Below are 8902 nucleotides of genomic sequence, written 5' to 3'. Positions count from 1 at the left end.
TGAGTAGCCGACTAGGAGAACAGTTAGTTAATGGAAGGCTCTCTGTGTTGTGTCATCAGGCTGAACTGGTCTGGAAAGACCTTTCTCCTTTATTGCCCCAAGTTCAAACAGTTCCGTCAGAATGCTTGCACCTAAGGCTTCAAGACTGAGTTCAGAGTGCCCTTGGCGGGGTCCTTTGGAATCATCCTCCGAGCGTGTGATGTTGGGGATCAAGAGAAGCTAAGACGGCTGAGCACTCCCACACCCACGTGGCTGCAGGTCTGCGGTGGACTTGCAGAGACTGAGTGGCTAGAGGAAACTGAGATGAGACTACACTGACTCAGCAGAGCCTCCAGGGAGTGCTGGTGCTGGCCAACAAGCAGGACTTGGTAGAGCAAAGGCCGTCTGCCCAAGAGCTGGCCGCTGCAGTGGGCAGTGTGGGTGGGCAGAATCTTCAATCAGACCTGGAACGGCTGTGTGAAATGACCCTCTAGAGGAGAAGGCCAGGAGCAACGGTGACCCTGGGACCTCCATTCCTATTAGGGGTCAGCACATGTGGATAAGCAGGCAGGGTCTGTGACCACCCAGTCTAAGTGCTGGACCTGTCCTCCTGAAAGAACTGGTGTCGCATGAAGGAGGAGAAGGAAGATGAGGTGTCCCCACCAGGGAAGTAGGAGTTACTAGATGAGAGATGTACATGCAAATGATGCAAATGATCTCTTCTCCTCCATGCTGGTCCTCCTTTTCCCTCCTCCATGCTGGTCCTCCTTTTCCTCCTCCTCCATGCTGGTCCTCCTTTTTCTCCTCCACCCTGGTCCTCCTTTTTCTCCTCCACCCTGGTCCTCCTTTTTCTCCTTCATCCTGGTTCTCCTTTTCCCTCCTCCATCCTGGTCCTCCTTTTCCTCCTCCACCCTGGTCCTCCTTTTCCCTCCTCCATCCTGGTTCTCCTTTTCCCTCCTCCATCCTGGTCCTCCTTTTCCTCCTTCCTACCCTGGTCCTCCTTTTCCTCCTCCTCCACCCGGGTCGTCCTTTTCCTTTTCTGGTATTTTATTTTGATTCCCCATCCCCCCAGGATTTGGTGAAGGCATATAGAAAGTTGTTCAGAAGCTGGGCAGTGGTGGCACACACCTTTAATCCCAGCACTCAGGAGGCAGAGGCAGGTGGATCTCTGTGAGTTTGAGGCCATCCTGGTCTACAGAGCTAGTTCCAGGATCCAAAGATACAGAGAAACTCTGTCTTGAAAAAACAAACAAAAAGAAAGAAAGAAAGAAAGAAAGAAAGAAAGAAAGAAAGAAAGAAAGTTGCTCAGAAGCCAGGCCTGGTGGCTCATGGCTTTAGTCCCAGGGAAGTAGAGGCAGGCAGATCTCTGTGAGTTTGAGGCCAGCTTGGTCTACACAGTGAATTCCAGGACAGCCAGGGTTATATGGCGAGACTCTTGTCTTTAAAGAAATAGTTATTTGAATGAGAGATCTTTCCCCTTTCCCCACTATTGTGTGTTGGAGGAGGGTGTGGTAGTGATGGGTGTCTGCTCGGCTGCTCTCCTAGGAACCCAGTCACCATAATCTTCACTTGGTGCCTGTGTGAAAATGCCAGAAACCTTCTGCAATTTTCATAAGCCTTGTGACCTCCATATTATTGATGCGTATTAGCATTTTCCTGTAAGTTATTAAAGTTCGATTCTAGCTCTGAAGACAACACCGAGTATACAGACAGAGTGGCAAGTGCTCCCCGGCTGCTCACCCTCCTTGTCCCCAGGGGAAGGTAGAAGCTGAAGAAGCTGGCAAGTCTGGACCAAAGAAGAGCTGGCTCGTGGGTGGGCCCAGGAAGAAGTGGCATAGACCAGAGCTCCCTGAGCAGGGGTTGTAGGTATCTCAGCCAGTCAAAGGTCTTTGGGGGCTAAACACTGATTGAGAGGCTACATCCCCCAGCAGGGTCTGTTAGGCTTCAGGAATCTCACTGAGCATGCTCAAACAACCACACCCGGCAGCCACTCCTATGGATGGGATGTGTTTCCTTGTTCAGGTACTAGGGCTTGTCAGGAGAGTGGACCAAGAGGTGACCCTGGGGGGGGTGGGGCAGGAATCCCAGAGCAGAGTGACTGAATATCCCTGTACCGGTGGGAAAGGTTTGAACAGAGGGTGTCTAGTCCCTTCTGGCTGCCTTCCTGCCCTTGTTGGACACATAAGCCAGGCACTCTGACACACCCAGGGGCCTAGAACATACCAGCTTGGGTTTGGGAGAATTTTTGTCACCATGGCCTGAGAGACTTTCTGGTTGAGGTCTCTGGTGTCTCTATCAAAAACTATACTAGCCTTGCATGGTGGCGTATGCCTATAACGCCACTGGGAGGTAGAATCAGGAAGATCCTGAGTTCAAAGCCAGCCTGGGCTGCATAGCAAGACTCTTGCTCAAACAAGTGAACAAACAGACCCCCACCTACCTCAGGCAGAGCCCCCCATACCTCAAGCTATTTGCCGTTTACTAGGGAGAGGGCAAACCAGTATGCCTCTTGCCCCCTCTTTCATGCTGGTTTCCAAGGTTCAGCAGTGAACATTAGCCAAAGTGGCCTAGGTTCAAAGTGGGTGCTGCCAGCTACCTGCCTCATTTTCTTCAGCCTGGCAGCACCCCCTGAGCCTAACTCACTGCTGCTCAGGGAGCACAAAGTCCTACACAGATGAATGAACTCCTCCATGTCAGGGCCCTGGGCACATCCAATGCACTTGGGCATGATCCCGCCCCTCTTCCTGCTGCTGCTGTTGGGGGGGGGGTAGTGTGGGAAACAAGGCCTAGAGCCCAGAAGATTGGACAGCTGTTGAGGTCTGGAGGGTTGTCAGGCCTGCGTCCTTAGGAAGCCTCCACTCCCTCCTGACTCTCCCAGCTTTGCTTGCTGAGGAGTGGCGGACTGAGAGCAGAGGCCTTGTTTAACACCAGACGCTGGGGTTGCCTTGGGGTTTAATAAAGACAGATGGACGGGTGGGTGGATGGAGAGAAGGGGTAATAAATATAGGGAGATGTAGGTGGGCAAATAAGAAGGGAGGATAAATATATGGCTAGAAGGATGCGGGGAGGGTAGCTGGATGGATGTAGACAGGGATGGGTGGCAGGGTAGAAGGAGGGACAGAGAGGGGGATAGAGGGGGAGAGAGGGGTGAGCGGTGTGCAGAGGGACAGATGGGCTGATGGAGAAGGGCTGGAGGGCGGGCATTGTAAGTGGATAACTACAGAATGCGAGTGATCACACTACACGGTCCTGCACGGGCATGCGGTCACACTGCACGGTCCTGCATGGGCATGCGGTCACAGTGCATGGTCCTGCGCGGGCATGTGGTCACACTGCACGGTCCTGCACGGGCATGCGGTCACTGCACGGTCCTGCACAAGCATGAGGTCACACTACACGGTCCTGCGTGGGCATGTGATACTGCATGGTCCTGCACGGGCATGCGGTCACACTGCATGGTCCTGCACGGGCATGCGGTCACACTGCACGGTCCTGCATGGGCATGCGGTCACAGTGCATGGTCCTGCGCGGGCATGAGGTCACACTGCACGGTCCTGCATGGGCATGTGATACTGCATGGTCCTGCATGGGCATGTGGTCACACTGCACGGTCCTGCACGGGCATACGGTCACTGCACGGTCCTGCACAAGCATGAGGTCACACTACACGGTCCTGCGTGGGCATGTGATACTGCATGGTCCTGCACAGGCATGTGACACTGCACGGTCCTGCACGGGCATGTGGTCACACTGCACGGTCCTGCATGGGCATGTGGTCACACTGCACGGTCCTGCACGGGCATGTGGTCACACTGCACGGTCCTGCACGGACATGTGGTCACACTGCACGGTCCTGCACGGACATGTGGTCACACTGCACGGTCCTGCATGGGCATGTGGTCACACTGCACGGTCCTGGATGGGCATGTGGTCACACTGCACGGTCCTGCATGGGCATGTGGTCACACTGCACGGTCCTGTTACCATCACTTCATGTTTGAAGACACAGACACACTACTGAATAGGTCATAATAAATGTAAAGCATGGAGAACAGGATCATAGCAAACACACCGCAGACTTGTGGCCACAGCAGACTGGAGCATTGAGAAACAGCTCCAAAACCTGTGCAGCCAGGACAGCGCCTCAGGACTTGGAGGTGTGGTCTCAGCCTTAGGCCACAAGGGCTGGTGTGGGGGAGGGCTAGCAAATGAATGCATGCCTACTGCATTTATTCAGTGCTGGATGCCTGAAAGGGCTGAACTGCACTATTTAGATAATGCTTCAATCTTTGAAAATCACTTATAGGTCAAAGAAGTAGGTTAGGTCCCAAGAATGTTGAAAAACAAAGATAAAAATCAAGAGTTAAAAAACAACTCCTTGAAATAAAATGTAGTAGAGATCAGTGTTGTGATTAAAGATTTAAAAGATAGTAAGCCACGGTGACAGAGGATGAACCATTTATCAGATAAAGGGGTGTTATTCAGGATATGTAAAGAACTCTCAGGACTCAACAATAAACAAATAACCCAATTTTAAAATAGGCTAAAGATCTGAACAAACACAGCACAGAAGAGAATACACGGGTGAGAAGTGACAGGAAGACATCCTCACTTACCATCAAGCCAACGCAGATGAGAACCCCAGGTTTTCCAACTGCACACCCACTAGAATGGCTGAGCCGTTACTAACCAAGCCAACAGATATGTCACATGCAGACAAACGTGCAGCAAAGAGAGCGCAAACACTGCTGGGGAGACTACGACACCTCTGTGAAAGAGCACGGAACTGTTTGTCACCCTTAACTACCCAAGGGTTGTGCTGAAAACCTCATAGCAGTTAACCATCCAAGCTGGGAGCTACCTTTGCAACTGGCCAGTAGCTGAATGCTCATAGCGGGGGAGGGAAGAGGAGGGGAGGTATGCTAACAGCTCACAGTCAGAGGCAGATCTCAAATGCAGTTCTCTTACACAAGAAGCCAGAGCCAACAGGCTTCTGGAAAGGCAGAGCCAGAGAGAAGAAAAAAATGGCTGGGGCTAGGGAAGCACTGAGCACATAGAAGGGCTTGGGGCCTGTGGAACTCTTCCAACTGTGGTAGGGAAGGCACAGCATGTCACCGTTAGATCTGTAGACATGAGTATTGGAGGGCGTGCCAATAAAACAATGCAAGACAACCGCCGCGAGAGGACTTTGCACGGTACACACCTGCTGCCAAACCTGGGCACCATGTGATGGAAGGAGAGAACCGCCTCCTGCAAGTGGTCCTCAGACCTCTCGACAAGCTCCGTGGCATGCACACACACACAATAAATAAATAAATAAATGCAAAATTGTTTTTGTTTTATTTTTTAGCAAAAAGAAATACCAAAGAAAGGTTAATACAACTTTTATTTATTTATTTATTTAATATTTTATTTATTTATTTAATAACAAAGTGTATACAACTGTATATCCACATTGTAGACCGCAGATGAACACATCAGAAACCAGAGAAACAGGGCTCCCAGAAGAACAGAACACCTCAACAATTCTCTATCAAACAGACAGAAGTAAAAGTTCCTAGACCCAATTTGGGGACTAGAAGGGCCTGTTTTGTAAGTGGGAGATTCAGCAGACAGCAACCTCACAGTGTGCCAGACTCAGAACCAAGTGCAGCCCTCTGGCAAGAAGGTGGTTTGACCAGCGAGCAGCCCTGGAGAGGTGGCGTAGCTGGGAGAAGCACCCACAGCCCGCCCAGCTAAGCACCCATTTACTCTGTCCCCAGGGAGACAGCCTAAGGAAATAGAACAGCTTGCCTCAAGTCACAGGGCAGCAAGGACAGCAAGGGCGGCCCAGGTCTGAGCACTGTGTACATACACTCCCAGTTGGCCTGGAGACACAGGGGGCTTCTGCAGGTGGCTGTGCTGTGGGTGTGAGTGACAGCTATGTGTCTGTTCATGCTCACATGTGCATCCGTCACCGTCTTGATCTTGTGGGCAAGTGAGGAAGCAGCTGGGGTCCTAATGGGAGTCAGGGAGGAAGGTGAGACTTTGGAATGCATGGCTTACTCACCGGAAGGAAGCCCCAGAGCCTGGCTATCTGTAGGGGAGGGGGCAGGAAGCAGAGGTGGCTCACCTGATCAGTTTTCCTCCTTGGTGGAAGATGCATCCTTTGCTACCTCAAAGCCCATGTGTCCCTGAAGTAAGGATTGCTTCACAAGCCAATGGTGCAAGGCTGGGGGCTTCTTGCAGGACAGAGAGCTGAGTTCATCAACGCCAGAAGCTGCTGTGGTTGGGGTACTTGGTGACTTCAGCCCTAGCCCTCCCCTGCTACAGGTGAGGGGACCCCACAAGACAGCAAACAACAAGCTGGTGTGATCCCCAGTCTTTGGGAGCTGAGGTGGCTACAACCCCAACAACCTACTTCTGGTGAGTACAGAGAGGTTGCGTCACTGGGGTGTTTTTCTTATGGGCTGTCTCACGTGTCTGCATGTCTTAGATAGTGTCATGGGCATGTGGTGCAGGGAAGAGCCCAGACCACAGCACTACAGCAGGGCAACCCTAGGCCTTGTAGTTCCCCAGCCCAGGTCACTTTTGCTTTCACTGGCAAAGGGAGAGAAAGGGACACTGTCCCAGGTTTGCTGGGCCTTCCCCTCTCTGTGTTCCTATGGCTGTTTTGGTCTCAACTGCTAGCCTAGGTTCCCCAGCTTTGTGGATTCCTCTGACTGGGTGTGGTAAGGAGGCAGGACGTGATGTAAGCACCTCCCGAGTCTCATCGTCTTACCTGGGTCATCAGACTTTGTGCCAGCCATCAACAGCCATTGGGCTTCACACCCAACACTGCAGACATTTGGGGTATTGGTGGGACTTCCTGTGCTGGGCACTCAGCAGTACCTCTGGTCTCCACCCAACACCAGCAGCACCTCCACTTGTCGGCTCTCCAGAGTTGCTACATGTTCCCTTGGTGGTGGAGGTGATGGTGGTCACCCCATGCTGGGTGTAGGCCACCAGCTGTGCCCTCAGGTGAGGGTTGGATGGCTATGGTGTTGGGGGATGGAGGGAAGTTCCCAGGGCATAGAGGGACCGGCTGAAGAAGTTCTGGCTGCCCATGCCTCCGGTTTTTGAATTCTTGTCTGCCTCAGGCCTTTGGTGTGACTGATACGCAGATGACACAGAAATTGAATCTTCAGTCTGGAGTGTGGCCAGATTACTCCACTAACAGAGAGATGCTGAAGGCTTTCTCTGTGTGCTTAGTTCCAGGTGGCTTGGGATTGGGTAAGCAGGAGTGGGCCCACTCCTGTGTGTACTTCTGCATTTCAGCGCAGGCTTCAAGCTGACTCATAGGAAAGACCCTTGGAGCAGGCAGTCCCAATGACTGGGGGTGGCCTTTGTGTTAGGGTTCTTTCTGCCCCAGGGGACCTTTAAGCAGTTCCTGGAACTCAGGGGACCTTTAAGCAGTTCCCAGAAGCTGCTGAGAATGGATTTGGGGCTGAGGGTATCCACTGATGGCCTGGCTGCTGGACCAGAACACAGAGGCCAGAGATGGGCTTTGGTGGAAAGGGCAGTGGTCTTTCCAGCGGCGAAGTAAGAACATGTGTCTCGCTTGGCCTGGCACATAGATAGATGGCCACTGATTCAGCCTCTTCTTGGGGGCTGGTCATTGAAAGGTGCTCTGCTCACTCCCCCCCTGAGTCCAGGGAGTTGTCCTGTGAGGCACCCACTAGCTCCAAACAGATTTTGGTCTCAGGCTGGGGTGCCACAGAGTGCCCCCCCGAAGGCTGACTTCAGGAGCATCCTTGCAGTTACTTCCTCTACCAGAGAGCACAAAGGATGGTCAAGAGATGGAGTTAGGGACAGAAAAGATGTGTGGAGGAAAATGGAGAGGACCCAGGTGAGGGAGCCATGGAGCCAGGGCTCTAGTCCTGAAGGAGACTTCCTGTTGCCTCCAGTCCTCCCAAGGGCTTGTATCCAGCAGATGGGAACTGAGATCCACAGCTCTGGGCCCTGGGCCATAAAACTGTTACTTCCAGTTTCCAGGGTCAGGCTGACTCCTTCGCAAAACAGAGAAAAGGAGAAAGTCGAGAGCAGGGCCCATGAGAGGCATGGACACAGGGTGACCAGAAGATGTCGGAGGTCAAGTGTGATGGGAGTATAGGGGGAGGAAGAGCAGGTGCCAGGCAGGGCCACAGCCTAGGCTGGGGTATTCTTCCTTTTCAGCTAAGGACCTAGCTGTTCCCTATCCTCCAGGGTTCTCATAGCCAGCCCCTGCTTTGCAGGTGTGGAATTGGGTTCTGGACCCTGACTGGGCCAACCTGAAATCTTCTTGGGTTTTTCCAGAGGCGGAGGGTGAGGGATTGTTCCAGCTTCCCGCACCGAGGAGGGTACTTGGCCAGGTTGCTGCTTCTAAGATGCCCTAAGGCAGATTCCCACACCCAGTCCCAGCTGCCCTAAATCCTTCTGAGTGTCCTGGGCTCTGCAGCTGACTTGGAGCTCCTTCTCCTGCTCAGACCCCTGCCCCGGAAGAGCACGTGCTTGGACACAGGCAGTAGGGTTCCAATACCTCTCTGGCTTTGCAGTAGCCCTCCATGGCCTTGGATTCTTCCTCTGGCCCCTCCCTCTCCATTCTGTTGAGGAGCCAGCAGAAGAGCTGCTGAGTGATTCTGGCTAACTCAAAGGGAAGGGGCTTACTGTCCTGTCCTCTCCTTCCTCCCTGATTGACACTTACAACACAGCTTCTAAGGCCAGAACTCAAAGCTGTCTTTGATCCTGAGATAAAGACCCGGGGTTGGTTTCTGAGGGTCTTGGAAGCTACCAGGTCAGCACTGGGGAGAAACCCTCTGTGGGTTGGGTGCAGCTGCCAGAGTTTTCAGGGATAGCGCAGCCTGGACCCAGCTGGGACACAGCGGAATGTTGTTGAAAGCACAGTAGCTTGTGATCAGAGTTGGAG

This window comes from Alexandromys fortis, unplaced genomic scaffold (genome assembly GCF_014885135.2).
Source record: "Alexandromys fortis isolate MF-2015 unplaced genomic scaffold, M_Fortis_MF-2015_v1.1 scaffold_399, whole genome shotgun sequence".
NCBI lineage: Eukaryota > Metazoa > Chordata > Mammalia > Rodentia > Cricetidae > Alexandromys > Alexandromys fortis.
Note: the sequence above shows the minus strand (reverse complement) of the source record.